The 16,196-nt window shown below is 34.1% G+C and overlaps 1 protein-coding gene across 4 annotated transcripts in view; it reads right to left on the bottom strand.

Moving 5' to 3' along the window:
- SOX6 (SRY-box transcription factor 6) overlaps nucleotides 1–16,196 on the bottom strand; it is a 626,712-nt gene that overhangs the window by 482,418 nt on the left and 128,098 nt on the right. For 3 of the 4 annotated variants that reach the window (XM_040495726.1, XM_040495727.1, XM_040495728.1), the window contains exon 3: nucleotides 4,307–4,388. The exons of the other annotated variant lie outside the window; for it this stretch is intronic. The gene's annotated coding sequence lies outside the window, so the exon portion shown is untranslated. The remainder of the gene's footprint in view (nucleotides 1–4,306; nucleotides 4,389–16,196) is intronic. 4 annotated transcript variants of the gene reach the window in all.

Raw genomic sequence — 16,196 nt, 5'->3', positions numbered from 1 at the left:
TAAAAACTAAGATTACATGACATAATTACATGTAAATAAGAAAAATGAATTAAACTCTTACCCTTTCCTATGGCGGGCACTAGTTGTGAATCATATATACAATTAGAGTTATATTGCTAAGCTAAAAATATTGGTAAAGATCTAAAAATGACAAACAGTGCCTTTTAAATTAATGTCTTATTAGTTGAGTGAAGTACACTGACAAAGAATAATTTATGCTTATTCAAACTGCACTCGACATCTTCAGGTGTTTCCAAATGAGCTCACAGAAGAGTGATTAAATGCATCTGATAACAAGCCACACATTGCTGAAATTACTTACCGCCTCATTTTATGATTAATTAAACATGTAGATTAAAGTTGCAAAAGAATTTAGATTAATGAGCAAGTTAAGTCTTGCTGATATAAGTGAATTGGGAATTGGATGCTCTGTGGAACTTTATAAACATGCATTTTATAATGAATAAGACAAGGCTACATGCAGAATCGTGGCCACCAGGGCCTTTTGACGATGCAGTCTTTTTTAACATGGTTTGACAGCTTTCAAATAACATTCTTCTATAGGCTTTAAACTTTGTGCTTTGCTGTAAAACACAAGACTACATAACTCATGTACCAGGAGTACGATTATTTTTGAGCTCTCCAAGGTAATGACCCCCTGTAGCAGCAGCTGTTCAGAAAAAATTACAAGCTCAATTGTTATTTTAATCAGAGATAGTTTCATAGTTAAAAGCAGTTATGCAACTTGTAAAATTATACGACACCCCATCAGTACCTTGTCTTCAACACTCCTTCCTCCAAAAGTAAAACCATCCCAAAGAAGTCACAGCTTCCAGCGGACTTATTAGCAAACAGGATTCTCAATCATTCATAAAATATTCAAAGCCATTTATTAGTGAAGTTTCTGTGCTAGGAAAGGTAATGTTTAAATTTATGACGACTCTTATCAGCTCCAAGAGTGTGTCAAAATATCTGCTGGGGTTTGCTGAGTCTCTAATTTTTCTCTTTTAAGATCAGTTTTACCTAATCCAAGTAGCTTAGACTGTGTCAAAAGCCAAGTTGGACTTTATGATTTTCCAAGGCAAGAGAAATTCAGGTTGTTCACAGAGATGTAGTACATTCTCCTTTGCAAGGGATACAGAAGTGGAGAGAAATTGAGCTTAAGTTACTAAACTAGCTTATGGTTGAAAATCTATTCCGTTTTTATTATGAAGCTTGTAGCACAATACCATTTATTATTACCATAGCATAATAAAGACACTCCTACAAATTCTTTGAATGGATCCATTCTGCTATCTAAAATATACCTCTAATTTTTTTCTACTTATTTTCAGATCTTATGCATGATTCATTTTTTGGCAAGAGTGAGCTTTTTATAGTGTTAAATTTTTTTCTTTTTAATTCAGATTATTTTTAGACTCTAAAGACTTACGAAGAAAACTACGGAAATTTTTATATAAGGATCAAAGGAGTTGTTCCATGACACAGGTGGCAAATTAACATCATTAACCCTACATATTTATCATGTGGACATAATTTCCCATTTGAAGATTTATGTTAGTGAAAATACAATATTGATACATAAGTCTCTGATTACACTGAAATTTATTAAAAGTTAAAATCAGCTTTTTAAGCAGTCAAAACAAAATCATCTCCATTTGACTTATTTCCTTTAGTTTTATTAAGTCAGTATCTTTCACCGAGTAATGTAAACAACATCTTATCACCACAAAAGGTTATTTCAAATTTATAAGATTTCATCCTTGTAATTCAACTTGAATATAATAATAATGATTCTTAGGTAAAAATATGGGCACAAATATTTCAAGGACCAAGTAACATACATTTTCTTTATGTGGAAATTTAAATTTCTCATTTATATCATTTAAAAGAGGAAATATAGGGGCACCTGGGTGGCTCAGTCGGTTGAGCGTTGGACTTCGGCTCAGGTCATGATCTCACTGCTCGTGAGTTCGAGCCCCGCATCAGGCTCTGTGCTGACAGCTCAGAGCCTGGAGCCTGCTTCCGATTCTGTGTCTCCCTCTCTATGCCCTTCCCCTGCTCATGCTCTCTCTCTCTCTCTCTCTCTCTCTCTCTCTGTCTCTCAAATATAAAATAAAACATTGAAAAATATTTTTAAAAAAGAGAAAATATAACAACAAAGTGGTTATATCAGCCCAAAAGAGCCTAAGTTAGAGATCTAAAACTAATTCCTTTGCACTCATAAGACGTATTTGGTATGTGGCAGAAGGACATGGATTCTTCAGGCAGTTCAACAAGCCACCAAATTTCAAGGAGCAGGATTTTTCCACTCTAGCCATTGCCATATTATTTCTAGGCCACACAAATTATGAGGTGTATCCTGGAGTTATTAATAATTTAATAGAAATTGTGTCATTCCTATGGTATTTTAATACAAGAAGATACATTTTTCTCCATGAAAGTAATTTTTGTGAAATAACTTTAAGTCCTAAATACTGAATACATTTAGCTATTTCATGTACTTAGTATTATTAGCATGTTTTAATTTTTCTGATAAATGCTTTATCTAGTTTGCCTGTATAGAGTATATAAATTTACTGGTTATTTAAAGTTAGGAGTGCAGCGCCTGGGTGGCTCAAGTTGGTTTTGGCTCAGGTCATGATCTCACAGTTCATGGGATAGAGCCCCTTATCAGGCTCTGCACTGATGGTGCAGAGCCTGCTTGGGATTCCCCCTCTCCCTCTCTCTTTCTGCCCCTCCCCTGCTCATGTTCTCTCTTTCAAAATAAATAAATAAACATTAAAATAAATAAATAAATAAATAAATAAATAAATAAATAAATAAAGTTAGGAGTTAAATGTTTATTTGAAATACCAAAACAGGTACTTCACCTTGAAATTTTGAATAAATGGGCAATTTAAAATATCCCAAATCAGCAATAATGTAACATAAAAATTCCTAACATTATTTTCATTAGATCAAAATGGGAATTTATTATAACACATTTTTTATTCCACAACACATAGTCATGTAGGCTATGAACCTTGTGTTTCTAAGGGGAGATTAATATTTTCTCTAACACATGTACAGGTTGGAAAAAAACAAAAAATATTCATCAGAAACTAAAATGAGATGACTAAACTCATTTTTGCATCTGATCAGGCCAGGCTTTGTCAAGGTGAATTATAAATGCATTAATACCCACAACACTGCCAAATACTGAATTATTAATGTTGTCAACTCCTCAGTTTCAGTTCATGCCTTATAGAGGAGTTTTGTGGGATTCATCAAAACTTAGCCTCTCAACAGGTTTACAAGCATTCTAGAGGCAACATGTGTTAAACTAAAAATAAGGTAACTAAACCAAGCAAACTATTATCAAGGCCAGTGGAAGGTTTACAAATGCAAAGAACAATCTATAATGGATGGAGAAGATGAAGCCAGGTGCCACCCCACACTAGATCCCCATTAACTCACCACCCAGCAGTTGAGAAGAGGTGGTTCTTCATTTGGCAGGATCAGGAACATTAAGTACTACACATACAAGTTGTCTATGTTAATGTAAGTATTCAAGAGCCAAAAACAGTGCTAAAAACTAGCTTCCAAACTATTACGGTTTATCATTTTTTATTCTATTAACTGTGCAAATTCCTTAGAATTTAGAGTTAGTTAACTGGAAGAGTCCTGAATTTTTCCTTCAGTGAAGAAATTAAAAGATTTCTCTGTTTTCTAGATTGATTATGCTAAATTACTTTTAAATCCCCATGTATCCAAAATATTTTGGTCTTTTATAAGGTGATTGGAGATTTAAAGCATGATTATTTTTTAAAGTCACAGGTTTCTAAATTTTACTCTGTGCCTTATGTCACTTCCACAATGGAAAATTGAAATCAAAACTGATTGTATTCATAAAATAAAACACTTACACCTGAAACTTATATAATGCTATACATCAATTATACCTCAAAAATAAATAAATAAATAAATAAATAAATGCAAATGGGTTTAAGATTTGGGAAAATTTAGGGTTCTGATACTCATTTTTCCAATCCTTTATTCAATTACACGTGTCCCTTATAAACAGAAGCATTTTTGAAAAATATTGAATTGTGGTAGTAAAGTGGTTTAATTTGTATGTAAAGTTTAGCCAATAATCCCAATAATTTTAAATACAAGTTAAAAGTACAAGATGTAAAGAAACTGAGTGTTCAAGTTACCTAAGCCTTGATATTGGACCACAAAAATGCAATGCAATCTTCATTTGCCACGGAAATAGGAAATAAATGGGAACATTAGTTATACTCATAAATTATATATATTATACCTGGGCTCTTATACAAAGTGATGAGGGGTCACAAAGTCCTTCTTGAAGCATTTTTCTTTCCTCATCAGAAGATATAGAATGTCTAAAAAGAAGAAACTAATTGTTATTGGACCCACTATCTGCCAGATATAAAATAAATGTTCTCTATGCATCATATAATCTTCCCAACAACCACACCCATTTTATAGATGAGGGGATTGCATTTCAAACAGGCGAAGGTATTTGTCCAGAGTCACACCAAGTGGTGATGAGAGTAAAGCCCTGTGAACCCAACTCCAAGGTCCATTTATTCTTTCAACTATATTACACTTAATTATGGCTTATACTATTTGTGTTTATGCTATTCTCCACTATCTAGAATCCCTATCTGCTTCTTCTCAGTTAACCCATTCCTACCATTTCCCTCCAAGTTTTACCTACTCCCAAAAGTGTGTTGTGTTATCATCAGTTTGTTGAAAAGCCTCAGTTCAAGTTACACTGGTTCGCACAATATATATTTATGTTACTAATGTTATCATCTATATTACAGCAATGTAATCATAAAATGGTTTCACTGATACTACATATGTCTCTCCCATTCTCCATTCTATACTCCTCTATCTCTATCACATTCATAGGAAATTTACTACTACTACTACCAGAAGTGGCAGTAGTAGTAGCCTTGGCATTATCATTACATACTACCAACTTCAACAAATCACCTTTTGCTCTAATGCTGCTCTCTGGATCTCCAAAATCTTACCCTTCTCTGCTTTCATTCTGCTCAAATGTTCTCATACTTCTAAACCACCTCCCTTTCCTTCCCAATCAAAAATTCTACTCTTGAATATTTCACAAAAGGTATAAGACATTCCTGATTATTCATTTAGGCAACAAATATCTAAGCATTTACTATCCGCTAGAAACTAAGGATATATAAACAAGATAGATATTTTTTGTCTAAGAACTTACAATCTACCACAAGAAAATACAAGTAAACCAAAATATATAACATTGAGTTGTGTCATAATAAATGTAAAAAAAGTGATGTGGGTATAAAAAAATTAAAAGTAGAAGTGCCTGGGTGGCTCAGTTGGTTAAGTATCTGACTTTGGCTTAGGTCATGATCTCCTAGTTTGTGGGTTCTAGCCCTGCATCAAGCTCTGTGCTGACATCTTGGAGCCTGGAGCCTGCTTCAGTTCAGATTCCTTCTCTCTCTGTCCCTCCCCTGCTCATGCTTGCTCTCTCTCTCTCAAAAATAAACATTGGGGCACCTGGGTGGCTCAGTCAGTTAAGCATCCAACTTTAGCTCAGGTCATGATCTCAAGTTTGTGAGTTGGAGCCCGTGATGGGCTCTGTACTAACAGCTCAGAGCCTAGAGGCTGCTTAGGATTCTGTGTCTCCCTCTCTCTCTCTGCCTCTCTCCTGCTCTGGCTCTCTCTCTCTCTCTCTCTCTCTCTCAAAAATAAATTTAAAAGAATTCAGAAATAAATAAATAAATAAATAAACAAATAAATAAACAAACAAAAAATAGACATTAAAAAATTAAAAATACAAGTAATAAATCATCTGGGTGGTACTAGTCTGTAAAGATGTCATATAGAAGGTGGCATATATAATAAAGCTTCTTTGGTTAACAGGATGAAGGCAGAGAAATAGCAATAGTACCCATCTATTATTTAATATTTTCTCTATGTGAAGCACTCTTAATATACTTCAGCTCAATATATATTATGTAATTTTTTTACATATATATGGAGAATTCTGCTTCTGACCAAGATGGACTAATAGAGACTTCTTTAACCTTGTGACTTAAACAACTAGGGGGAAAAAATAGACAAAAATATTAGAAAACAACAGTTTTCAGACACTGGGCATCAAGCAATGAAGAACAGTTGTTCCTGATGGGAATGAAAATGAGGCCATCCCTACAGTTGTCCCAGCTTATTGCATGGAGAAAGAAATTACCCACTACAGTGCACGAAGGCAGAGTTTAATGGTCTCAGTGAGTTAAGAAGATGCAGCTGGGAGTCTAGGAAGGACAGGTGACTATAGTTCATAGAGCAGAGTAGCAAAGGAGAGAGACCTACACATAGACTTACAGAAATTTGCAGATTCTCACAAGAATTTAGCCAATACTGATCAGTTCATGTATGTGAGGAAGCTAACCAAGGTTGGGGAAGATACATTTAGAAACAGCAGATAAAACAATCCCCAGTGCTCACATAAGGCCAGAAATGGTTCATTTTTCCATCATCAAAAGTATAAAACTTCATAACACAAGGGAAACTTGTCAAAGTACTCAAAACAGTAATACCTCAGTAGGGAAGAAAATTAATCCTAAAGTCTGTACTAGTTCCAACTGAGAGCGCTTAAAAGCAAGCACTGAAAAGATCAAACTATTTCCAAGTATCTTAACTGTATGCCAGAAAATAAGTCCAAAAATATCTGTAGGAAATCAGAAATATTCAGAACTCACCAAGGTAAAATTCTGCCATCCAATAAAAAATTACCAGGCATATACAGAAGAAGGAAAATACAACCCATAATGAGGAGAAAAATTGATCATTTGATCATTTGAAACTGAGCCAGATGGCAAAGATGATAAAATGAGTACACAAGGATATTGCAACAGTTACTATATTTATATTCTATTTATTCATAGAACTAAAGGACTAAACTTATTAAGTAGAGATTCTGAATATACAACAAAGACTCAAATTGAACTTCCAGAGATAAAAAATACAATGTCTGAGATGAAAAATACACCAGGTGGAATTAAAAAACAAATTAGGCACCACATGACAAAGACAAGTGAACTTGAAGACTTAACAAAAAACAAACCAAAATGAAATAGAGAGTGAAAAAAAAATGAAAAAATGTGAACAGAATCCATGAACTGCAGGACATCTTCAACCTGCTTAATATATATGTAATTGAGGGAATCTACCCCCAAAAACCAAGAGCACACTTTACACACTGTATATTAGTCAATTTGACAATAAATTATATTTAAAATAAGTGTGTGTGTGTGTGTGTGTGTAATTGAATTCTACAAAGTGGAACACAAAATTGTGTGAGAGTGAACACAAAAATTCTGAAGAAATAACAGCTGAAAATTTTCCAGATGTGACAAAAACTATAAATCCACAGGTATAAGAATTTTAAAAACTCTGAACTCAAGAAACATTAACAAAACTACACTAAGGCATATGGTAATCTAATTTCTTACAACCAGTAATAAAAAGAAAATCTTAAAATTAGCCAAGAAAAATGACACCACATATAGAGGAACATATATAACAATTACATATGACTTCTTTTTTTAAAACAATGCAAGCCAAAAGACAATGGATCAACATCTTTAAATTACTGAACAAAAAAGAGAGTTGAAAAATTCTATACCTAGCAAAATAAACATTTTTCAGAAATACAAAAGCAGAAGGAAATCTCACCAGCTTACGAACAGAAATATCCTACAAGACACATTTTAAAAGTCCTTCAGGCAGAAGGTAATGCTACCAAATGGAAATCTGAATCTACACAAAGGAATCAAGTGTACTGAAAATGGTAAATATGTGAGTAAATATAAAATACTTTCTTATTTTTAGAATATCTTTAAAATATTATTGACTATTCAAGGCAAAAATAATTATTTTTAGGTTTATGACATATGCAGAAGTAATGTGTATGATAATAACACAAAGACTAAGAGGGAGAAAGTAAGTATACTATTGTAAGATTCTTAAACCGTATGTGAAGTGTGATACTATTACTTGAAATAAGACTGTGATAAGTTATATGGAGTTGTTATAAATTCTAAAGCAATCAGTAAAATGTAATTAAAACAAAAAATCAAGAGTAATAACCCAATAAAGAATTTTAAATAAAAATCATCAAAATTTCTCAAAATTAAATCAGGAAAAGGGAACAATGAAAAGATGGTTCAAATAGAAAACAAAGAGCAGATGTATGCATTTAAACTCAACCACATAACAAATTACATTAGTGTAAGTGGTCTAAGCATCCAAAATAAACATGAGGAACTGTCATACTGGATAGAAAGCAAGACTCAACTGCATGCAGTCTACAAGAAATTCACTTAAAAATGAAGACAATATACTTTAAAAGTGAAAATATGGGAAAATATATTACCCATAGTACCACTGATAAAAAGAAAGCTGCAGTAGCTATCAGACAAAGTAGATTTCAGAGCAAAGAATATTACTAGAAATAAAGGGATTCTTGTAAAATGATTAGGGGTCAGTTCATTAGGAGGATATAATGACCCTAAACATTTACACACCTAATAGAGCTTCTAAATACAAGAAAGAAAAACTGTGAAATTTCAAGAAGAATTATAATCAGAGTTTTCAAAATCTCTCTCTCAATTAATGATAGAACAAGTAGACAAAAAAAATCAGTAAGGATATAGAAGACCTGAACAACACTATCAACCAACTTTACCTAGTTTACACTTATAGAACTTGCCAGCTAACAGAACAGTTAGGAATTCAATAACAGAAAGATATCCAGAAAATTCTTAAATATTAGGAAATAAAATAATACTTCTAAATGGTCTACAGAGCAAGGTGAACAAATCAAAAGGGAAATTAGAAAGTATTTTGGACTTAATAAAAATGAAAACACCAAATATCAAAATTCATGGGATGCAGCTAAACCAGTACTTAGAAGTAAATTTATAGCACTAATACCAATATTGAAAAACATTCCAAATTATCTTAGCTTTCACCTTAAGGAACTAGAAACAGAAGAGCAAATTAAACCCAAAGTACACAGTAAAATAGATTAAATTAAATTCTAAATAGTTCTATATCTATTAAAGAAATTGAATTTTCAGTTTAAAATATTCCCAGAAAGAAAACTCCAAGCACAGTTGGCTTCATTAGTGAAATCGTTTAAGCACTCAAAAAGAAATAACACCTATTGTTTTGTACACAAACTCTTCCAGAGAATTAAAGAAGGAATATTTCCCAACTCATTCCATGAAGCTACAGTACTTAGGTAATCAAGTTGGTGGCATAAAAAAATAGATAAATAGATCAATGGAAGAAAATAGACACTCCAGAAATAAACCTATATGTATATGATCAATTGATTTTCAACAAAAGTGCCAAGGTAATTTAAAGGGAAAAGAATAATCTTTTCAGCCAATGGCACTGAAACATTTGAACAGCCATAAGCAAAAATATAAACCTCAAACCATACCTCACCCCGTTATAAAAATTAACTCAAAATGAATCACAGACCTCAAGAGCTTAAACTATAAAACTTCTAAAATAACGCAAAGGGGAAAATCTTAGTGACCTTGGGTTTTGCAAAAATTTGTTAAGTGCAACACAAAAAGCATGAAATATAAAGTAAAATAATAAATTGGGCTTCATCTTCATCAAGATTTAAAACTTTAGCTCTTCAGGATACTTAAAGTTAAACAGCAAGCTACAGACTAGTAGAAAATATGCGCAAAACATACATCTGACAAATAATTTGTAATTTAGAATATATAGGAGCCCTTGGGTGGCTCAGTCGGTTGGGCATCTGACTTTGGCTCAAGTCATGATCTCTCAGTTGACAAGTTCGAGCCCCGCGTCGGGCTCCGTGCTAGACGCTCAGAGCCGGGAGCCTGCTTTGGATTCTGTGTCTACCTCTCTCTCTGCCCCTCCCCTGCTCATTCTCTGTCTCTCTCTGTCTCAAAAAATAAATATAAACATTAAAAAAATTAGAATATATAGAAATGATTAAACCTCAATAAAAAAGAAGACAACCCCAATTTTAAAAAAACAGCAAAAGATTTAAACGGTACTTCAACAAGATAGACAGATGGTAAATAAGCACAAGAAAAGATGTTCAACATCATCAGTCACTAGGGAACTACAAATGAAAATCACAATGAGATATCACTGTAAGCCATCTGAATGGCTAAAATTCAAGACTGAACATACAAAGAGTTCTAAGGATGTAGGGCAACTGTAACTCTCATACATTGCTATTAGAAATGTAAAATGGTACAACCACTTCTTTGAAAACAATTAGCAGTTCTTTTAAGGTAAACATACTCTATGTAAACTCACTATTTTACTCCTAGGTATTTACCCAAGAGAAAGAAAGCTTATATCTACCCAAAGACAATGTCCAGAGTAGCTTCATTTGTAATAAGCAAAAACTAGAAAGAACCTGAATGGATAATCAAATTGTGGTATATCCATACAATGAAACACTACTCAGCAATTTAAAAAATAAGTTATTGACATGCACTTGAATGAATCTCAAAATAATTATGCTAAATGAAATAAACTAGACAAAAAAATAAATACTGCATAATTCCACTTACATAAAAATTTTTTAAAGCAAACTAATCTATAGTGACAGCAGATCCGTGATTGCCTTGAGGTAAACTCAGGGAAAGATAGAGGGACAGGAATGAGGAACTCAGAAGAGACATTAAGAAACTGTTAGGAGTGATGGATATGCAAATTATCTTGGTAGGGGAAATGGCTTCACTGGTGTATACCTACATCAAAACATCAAATTGTGCACTTTAAATATATGTAGTTTATTGTATGCCAATTATACATTGATAAAGCTGTAAAAAAAATGCAGTAGGTAAGAGTCTCACTTTACCGGTAAGGAAGCTAAGGCTCCAAGAGGTTATTTGATTTGCATAAGATCACAGCTAGTACACAGCAGTACCCAGGGGTGGCAGGGATTCCACACCATATATTTCAAAACTAATATGAAGTATCTAATATAAATGTGATTCATGAAAGGCACTCAAAAGTTGTGTGGGGGTTTTAAAGTATTAGAGGCATATAAAAGGCATAAGATGTGAAAAAGTAATAGATGTTAACTTTTTCAAAGGATACTTAATTTTTTTCTCACTTAGAATTTTTATTCTGTACTTACTGACAGGATACTTAAATTTCTAAAGATTGTTTAACCTAAAATATCTTAATTGATAAAACATATGACAGAGCTTCTGTAATGCACTCAAAAGCATTTTATTAGAACCTATTATGCACTCCATAATATGCACTATTTGCTAGGCCCAAATGAGCCAGATCTTTAAGTCATACACAGGTAATGAAAGAGCACCCTTCAATAAAGCGATAGTAAGGGGTTCAGTGTGTCAGAAGGCTGCATACATAGTTGAGTGAAGACGGAGATGACCAGAAACTCTAGGTCTCTAAGAAGGGACAACGGCCATGTTCCTTCCACCAATTACAAGGTTCCTGCCATGAAGAAGAAATAATGGCCAAAGCATTTCCCAGGGAGGAACTGTTATGTTTTGTTTGTACCAGTCACTTTTTTGCTCTTCTTTTTCATATATGTATATTTCATTTCCTTCCACAAATAGGTTACAAATTCCTGTGGACTAAATCTTCCTTTTCCATTTTAAACTCCATTGATGTCAAAAGAGTCCTGAATTCATATTCTTATCAAGTGAATGAATAAATGAGTGAATGCATTTTAGTGTTAGTCTGAACGATAAAATAATGAGAATGACAAGGATCCTTTATGAAATCAACTTGACTTTATCCCATTCTCTTGAAAAAGCCTTTTCTTTCCTTAATTTTTATTTCAGTAAGTCTTTTCTTACTCATGAATATGCTTTCCTACACTACCTCTTCTTCCCTTGAAAGAGATAAGCAGAGAGGGCCTATATTCTAAGTTTATTTGCTGCAACTATTCCTTCTGTAGAGAAGGACAAAATATGGCAATATAATCAGAGAGTCATAGTCATCATTTTATCTGAGAAAGTTTTAAACGTAACCAAATTCTATGCACCTGTTTTATTCCTCACAGAGGTCATGTACTGATCCCTATGTGAAAGCCAGTTGATAAGAATACCATAATCTCAAGCATTGTTACTTTTCTCACTCACAGTATCCAAGTTTTACTTTACCCTTCTGAAATCAACAACACCCTGCCTGGTGCATTTTAACTCCTAGTGTTAATGATTTTTGTGTTTATGTTATGTCTCTAAACCTCAAAGTAATTTTAAGTATATTCTTATTCCTTTAAAAACGCCTTTTCCTCCCAATTCTCCATGGAAAGAAAAAAATACTCCTAATTTTTACTCATGAATGGGGACAGCAATTAGAGTCATTTTGACTCCTTTCTTTCCCCCATACTCTCCACCACATATAATCTGACTAGGCCTATTGATCCTATATTGGCAAAGTCTCTTCTTTCTGTTCCCCAAATACCATCTTTTACCTCCTGCCTAGGCTATTACAATAGCCCTCACAAGCTATTCTCTAGTTCAAGACTTTCTTCCCTCTAATCAACTCTACAAACTGCTGGCTGAACTACTTTTTCAAAAGCAAAGCTCTCGCCATACCACTGGACTATTTGGTTGTGATGGCCCCCTAAAATCCACCAAACAACTTAACCTAGACTTATAGGTCACAATGATATGACCACACTAAATTTTCTAGTTTATACATAGCCTGTACCTCAGTCAGACTGGACTTCTCATTGTTCCCTAACCCATACTTCCTTGTTTCCATTTGTCTGTCCCAAACTCATCCTTGTGATATCCCCTCACTACCAGGATGCTCCTGTCTTCAACCCCTATTCCTTTAACAAAATATACTCAAACTTCAAAGACTATCAAAGAGTCTGCTTCCTATAGTCTTTCTTCTTCATGGGATATAGCTTTCTTTTGAACCCCCAGAGTGCTATTTTTTTTTTTTTTAGTTTATTAAGTCACAATATATTCTGCATAAGAAATTACACCTTTCCTCTGCAATAATCAATGTAACTTAATTAACATTTATTAATCCCTCCTTTGAGCCATGTACTAGTTAGGCACTAGTTAGACACTGTGTTAGCATACAAAAAGGAATAAGGGGGGTTAATAATTATGTCTAGATTCTAAGGTTCTTGATGGCAGGAATTTTGTGTACTTGTATTTATTTCCAATGCAGCATTTAATGTTCTCCTTTGAATAAATCAGTACTCAGTATATATTTGTTGAGTTGAATTAATTTCTTTTTTTTTTTATGGCTACTTTATTTTTTTATTTTTATTTTTTTTTTATATATGAAATTTATTGTCAAATTGGTTTCCATACAACACCCAGTGCTCATCCCAAAAGGTGCCCGAGTTGAATTAATTTCTAACAGATACTAAGCACTCTCCTGGGAAGTAAATTTTGCTACAAAAAAAAAAAAAAAAGGATTTTCCATAACTGGGAAAACAAATAATCACATCTTTAAATAGTTTTCAAAGGGCAAGTTGAAAGTTAAATTGACCACTGATTACACCGTCCAAGGTGAAGACCTTAATGGGTCAGATCATTCGTCACTAAGATACTAACTTCCAAGTAGGACAGGCTGCTTCGAACGATAAATTCCCATATGACCAGAGCTTCCAAAATTGTCAATTTGGTCCAGTAAAGATGATTATTGTTTCATATCACAGAAATCTGTTTCTTGTATCCTCCTGGGAGTTTACATAGGAGAATTTAAGCTGACATCAATATTTAAATATGTACCTATTCAATGTATCTGGGAGATACATACTTCCTTTTGATCTAACTATATCTGCACACCTTTAAAATGTATGCTTTCAAGGCTACATATGTCATTGTTGAAAGCCTAGACACAATGACACTTTTCTGTACTATGGGATTGGACAAACCTTGAATTTACTCTCAACATACTTATATTACCTCCCTTCCTGGGGAATAGAATGGAAAGACACAGTAAGGCTATTTTAAAAGATGGAACCAGAGATAAAAGGATATGAAACTCATCAAAAGCACTATTCAAAAAGCAATATTAAAGCAAAAAACTTCTTGACACTGATATTTATTACTAACAAGGAAAAATTCAAGGAGCAAAAATGAGGAAAACAGAAGGAACTCACTGCCCAATGACCAAACCAAGCCCCAGTGCCTGGCACCAGCCAAGATAAGAGCTCCGTGGGTGAGCCCAGCCCCTCCCACAGGTCCCCTCTGAACAAGAGTGACGCACCTCTTCTCCAGGAAAAAAAGCACAGCATACAGCAGTCACTCTGCCTATTACTGAGAGTCAATTTAGCAGCACAAGAACTAAATTAAGTGACAATCTCAGAAAAGGAAAGAGAAATGCACTCTCTTTGTGTAGGAAGAGCAGAAACCCAAAAATCTAGAACATGAAATCTATATTTCTAGAGAGAACTGTTAAAATAAAATGGTTGCAATATTCCAACAGTATGAGAAAAAGGCAGTTCAGCTTTTTCATGGCATTCAGGCTCAAAATAAGATGTAAGAATTCTCAGACTACAATGCAAACAGATTTGAGATACTCTATGACAGCTGAACCCATGAAAATTTTGTCAGATAAGTGCATAATCAAGAATATTCTAAATAAAGTGAACCCCTGCTGCTGTTCTAGAGTGAGAAGACATGTGTCGTGAAGTCAAATAGACTGTGTTTGTATCCCAACTCTGCCTTTTTCTTCCTTTCTTCCTTCCTTCTTTCCTTTAGATTTTGTCCAGGTGCTCATTCACCCAACAAATATCTATTGGGAGAATACTGTGTCAAGCACTGTGATAGAAACTGGGTATACAGGATTGAACAAAATAATCATGGTCTCAGCCCTGACAAAACCTTTAGTCTAGTGAAGAAAATAGACATTAAATAAACATACAAATATATGATACTTACCAATCATTTTAACTGCTATTAAAGCAAAAAAGAAAGCAGAATTTAGAGACAGAGGAAAAAAAAAAAACTGGGGACTTGGAAGAGGGAGGAATTATCTTTTAAGACTATTGAAAGGATTAAAAATAACAACATGAAAGTTCATTGCACAATGTCTAAAACATACGGGTGCTCAGCACAAGCAATAGCTGCTTTTTGTTAACTTCTCTCTGCCATAGACCCCTGATTCCCTCCCACTCCTCTCCTGCCACAGACACTGGGAAGTTTAGAGTGCTGGTCTGGCCGGTAGTGTAATGAGAGAGTGGCAGCCTGTTCCCTGTTAAACACTTCAAATTGCTGCACAGCTTGTTGTTCTATCAGTTTCCTGTATAATCATAACCTTAACCAATCCACAACTTTCTTTCTGGCATATCTGGGTTTCATTTCCTGCTTAGTATTCTTAAGATCATTCATAAATTTTACCCTGTTGGTTGCATGGGATATTTAACCCCTGGTCAAACTAATTCTCAAGAAACAACCAACACCAAAAACTGTGACGAATTCACTCTGTATGGAAGACTTGCCAGAAAAACACAACTAAGGACTGCCTTCAAGGTTGTAAGTATATGGCCAAACAGTCTATAGACTATAGAAAGGCTTTCTGAAAACTTAAAAATTATCCTTTTTGACCATGACTAATCGTGTTCATAGAGAGCAAACATTCAACAAGCCCTCAAATTTGACAAATCCTAATTCAGGTTTAGCAAACTGTTAGGTCAATAAAGATGACCACTTCTTTCCCATTATCCTAACTTCATCACCTCATAACAGTAAAACTAATCCCAACAGTTCTTCAGTTTCTTTGATTACACAAAAAGAGCAAGAGTACCCTTAGTTCATATAAGAAACCCAATAGGAGGGCACCTGTGTGGTTCAGTCAGTTAAGCATCCAACTCTTGATTTCAGCTCAGGTCATGATCTCACCATTGTGAGATTCAGGCCTGTGTGGGGCTCCATGCAGGGTGTTGAAACTGCTTAAGATTCTCTCTTTCCCTCTCTCTCTGCCCCTCCCACCCAAAAGATAAAATAAAATAAAGTTAAATTAAATTAAAAAAATTAAATTAAATTAAATTAAATTAAATTAAATTAAATTAAATTAAAATGGGGCCCCTGGTTGGCTCAGTTGGTTAAGCATCTGACTCTTGATTTTGACTCAGGTCATGATCTTATGGTTTGTGGGTTCAAGCCCTGCACTGGGCT

The sequence above is a fragment of the Herpailurus yagouaroundi genome, unplaced genomic scaffold, assembly GCF_014898765.1.
Source record: "Herpailurus yagouaroundi ecotype Mexico unplaced genomic scaffold, PumYag 187, whole genome shotgun sequence".
In the NCBI taxonomy this organism is placed as follows: Eukaryota; Metazoa; Chordata; class Mammalia; order Carnivora; family Felidae; genus Herpailurus; species Herpailurus yagouaroundi.
Note: the sequence above shows the minus strand (reverse complement) of the source record. Positions and strands in the feature narration are given on the sequence as shown.